This window comes from Nannospalax galili, unplaced genomic scaffold, assembly GCF_000622305.1.
Source record: "Nannospalax galili isolate Female #2095 unplaced genomic scaffold, S.galili_v1.0 scaffold708, whole genome shotgun sequence".
NCBI classification, from domain to species: domain Eukaryota; kingdom Metazoa; phylum Chordata; class Mammalia; order Rodentia; family Spalacidae; genus Nannospalax; species Nannospalax galili.
In genome coordinates, this window is record NW_008358110.1 from 870184 (window position 1) to 874360 (window position 4177).

Below are 4177 nucleotides of genomic sequence, written 5' to 3' on the forward strand. Positions count from 1 at the left end.
AGCACAGATTACTTAGGTGGAACAGTTAACATGTTTTTTGGTCTTACTTCGTGTACACTATCTGGGTTTGATTTTATCATAACCTCATATGTATGGATTTTTATTCATTAAAAGAAATAAAAGGCCAGGCATGGTAGAGCATGCCTTTAATCCTAGCACTCTAGAGGCACAGGCAGGCAGATCTCTGTAATTTCGAAGGCCAGCCTGGTCTACATAGCGAGTTCCAGGCCAGCTGGGGCTACAGGGAGACCATTTCCCAAAAAAACCAAAAAAAAAACAAAAAGATAAAACATGGTCTATACTTTTTAATCTGTAGAACAGCACCAATAAATTTTATCTACAATGTATGCAGTTATTTAGACAAAACTCTCTTTTAACTTGCTTACTGGTTCCAGAAAGTCTGGAAGACTTTTAAAACATTCTAAGCATGATATTTTCTTTGGTCAATTGAGGACTGTTAATCATCTGCAAAATTCAAGCTAAAGATAAAACACAATTTACTGTAAGTATGTGAAGAATGTAATCTAGCTCCAAACCTCAAATAAATTGCCCCCATGACCTAGCCTCAAATAAATTGCCCCCATTTTAAGGTAATTCAAGAGAGATTTTCAAACAGTTGCTAAGCATTTGACCCTTTCTTAGCCACTACAGTAAGTACAAATGAGATAAGACACTTGTCTAAATTCTGTGTTTTGAAATGTAATTAATTATTAAGTATTAAAATTAAACACAGATTTTTATGTGTATGGTAGTACCTTTATAGTACTCCCGTATAGAGGGACTGTCTCTTTTTTTTAAACAGGGTCTTATATAGCCCAGAATCATCTTGAAGTCCTGATTCTCCTGCCTCAGCTTCACAGATGCTGAGACTACACATGTGTATCATTACACATGTGTATCATGCTCAATTTAGTGACAGTCATTCTGATGACTGGTGGAAGTTAGGAACATATTACTAGAAATTGAAAGAAAGTCCATCCTATTACAAAGTGGCAAAGAACTTGACTAAAGTGTGTTTGCTGTCCTAATGTTTTGTGGAAAGAAGAAATTATAAGCAGTAAAATAAGATATTTGGCATAAGAAATCTTAAGCAGCATATTTTGAGGGTGGGGCATTACTTTTCTTATTATAATATTTAAGAAGAAGGGAGAATTATATATGGAATTTATAATTAGAAGGGAAACAATTTAAAGATTTAAAAATTCTCAGCCTGGCCTTATGTGGCTTATTTCTTTGTGGTGTTTTGTGGTTTGTTTGTTGGTTAAGGGGGGTGGGGGTGGGGGTCTGTCTGTGTAGCCCAGGCTGGCCAACTGCTTTAGCCTTCAGAGTTCTGGGATTATTGGTATACACCACCACCCCCTTGGCCATGTTTTAAGTATAAGGACTGGAAAGGCTTTTCTGGAAAGACTGCTAAGGATGTGGCCAGATGACCATTTGAATAAAAACTACATACTTAGTGACAATAAAGTTTTTGTCGTATTAAGTAAATCCTCTAATATAATATTTGATAATTAGGATGGATTCTTTTCCCCTTCAGATAAATATGCTTTTAGCATTTCTAACTGTAGGTGGCAGTAGTACTTCAGATATGTTGTTAATGGGCAGCCAGCCTTCATAATGGTGTTCAGAGGTTTTCCTAATCTAACTAACCAATTATTATAGAAATGACAAGATTAAATTGAAGATGTATGAAGGTTTTTTTTTTCGGGGGTAGGGTAGATGGCTCTAAAATTTAAAATTCATTTTTCTTATATTAGCTGAATGTCAGAGGTATATTTTACCTTTTAAAATTTATTTTGTGTGTATGTATTTTGTGGGTATATGCATGTCACAGTGCACCGTGGATGTCAAAGGACAACTTCCAGGAGTTAGTTTTTTCTTTCCACGGTTCCAGGGATCAAACTCAAGTCATCAGGCTTGGCAGCAAGTGCCTTTACCTGATGAGTCATCTCAATGGCCCAGAAGTATGTTTTCACCTCTAATTTAAGTTTGAAATTTTAAGGTTCATGGAAAGAGCCTGCCAGGTGCTAAGAGAAAGAAACAGAGTGTTGTTTGTTAATTACTCAGATCAGCAAAGAAAATGTGTCTGACTCATCACCCATATAAACTTATTTTCCTGTGTTTGGTGGTAGATCACTTACTTTCCCTTTGGTTTTGTTGTTTTGGTTTGGATTTTACTTGCTTTGAGATGAGATTGTTGCTGTATTGCTCAGGCTTGCTTAGAACTCCTGAGTTCAGTGGTTCTCCTATGCAGAAGGGACTACACATGTTGCAACTTTGTGTCTAGTTACTTTTGTTTTGTTTCTTAAAGATCATCATTTTCCTAGTTTAAGAGCATATGTACTTTGAATTTGTATTTCCAATTCAATTCTTTAATCTCTCCAGTTTGTTTACTCAGAAAATATTAAGAAATTCTGTGCTAAGAGCCTGCCATGTACTAAGAGAAAGAAACAGAGTGTTGTTTTTTAATTACTCAGATCAGCCAAGAAAATCACATAACAATCTGACATTGAGAAAGAAAAGAAAAAATAGACTAAAGCATAGTAATTACTTTCCAGAGTTATTCTCAGTAAAGAAAACCAGTTTTTCTTTTGTCCCCTTTCCCATCTTTGTTTTTTCTCTGTAAGTCTTTTAAATCAGGTAACACTAAGCACTAAGCTGTCAATAATAGAAAAGAACTTCTTAGTAGCCTACAGTGTAAGTGATACATTGAGTTAGAATGAGTAGTTTTGTGGAGACTACTGTTGTTGTAGGAATACAGTAGACTAGCTAGAAACTGATAAATACTCAGATTTTCCTATTATTTTTCTTTTGAGACAGGGTGTTGATATGTACCCCCTGGCTGACCTGGAACTCCCTAGGTAGACCAGACTGGTCTCAATCTCACAGAAATCTGCCTACCTCTACCTCCTGACTGCTGGGATTACAGACCTGAGCCACCACTCCCAGCTTTTTTTACATTTTATGTAATAATTTTTAGTATATCAATGAACAAAGAACAACTCATATCCTCTATTACTATAGAAGCTGATTATTAGGAGTATTTATTATGCCTTTCCTCTGAGTATCTCTTGGTATTATATAGACCCTGCAAAAGATGTAATGCAGCAAGATAACTTTTTCTACTGTTAGAGGTCTTACACTGAAGTAAACAGAAGTAGGAAGGTGATTTGTGTGGAATGGAGGATATGAACATGTTTAGAATGCAAGACAATTTGATGAGAAGAACAAATATTGCCAGTTTCACATTTTCTCATGAGGCAAGCTTCTGAATACCTTAATACTCTCTTTTATTGTTTTTATTTTTTTTCTTTTAAAATACATTTTATTTTGTATGTGTGCATGTTCGTGCACACAGATACACACACACATGCATGCACGCACGCATGTACAATAAATAAATAAGGAAGATCAGCTCTTCTTCATCTAGCAGCAATCAGTTGCCAACATTCCTTCAGCTAAGATTGAGGTCTGCTGTTCATTTTCCCAGTTCTATGCTGGATTATTGTCTGATTGAGTTTGCATGGGATTTGTGTATGCTGACACCATTGCCAAAGAATCATATGAGCATGTTCCCAGGAGCTGGTGGGACTCTGTTTCTATATGGTCATGCCCCTCCTCCCTGGCTCTTACAGTCTTTGCACCCCATCTTCTACAATGGTCCCTGAGCCTTGGGTGGGTGAAGTTTAATAAAGAAGTCCTGCCAATAAAAATATATAATAATATAATTATAAAAATAAATAAGAATGTATTTTTAAAATTTTAATTTTATGTGTATGAGTGTAATGCCTATATGTGTATAAGTGTACTTGTGTTGTGCATTGACCACAGAGAACAGAAGAGGGCATCGGATTCTCTGGTACTGGAGTTAGAGATAGTTGTTAGCTGCCATGTGGGTGCTGGGATTGGAACCTGGGTCTTCTGCAAGAACAGCGAGTGCTTTTAACTACGGACACCACTCTCTAGCCCCAAGAATGTATTTTTTTTTTAATTAGAAGAAGCATTTCATTACAACAGCATTAACCTATTCAATAACATTTTTCTGAGCTAGGGTACATCTCTTTCAAAATTGGCTGTACATTTTTAGGTTTACAGATGAATTATTACGCTTGTACAATCTTTTACTCATTATAAACTCTATAAGACATAAAATTAAATGAGGTTTTAACGTTTAAAA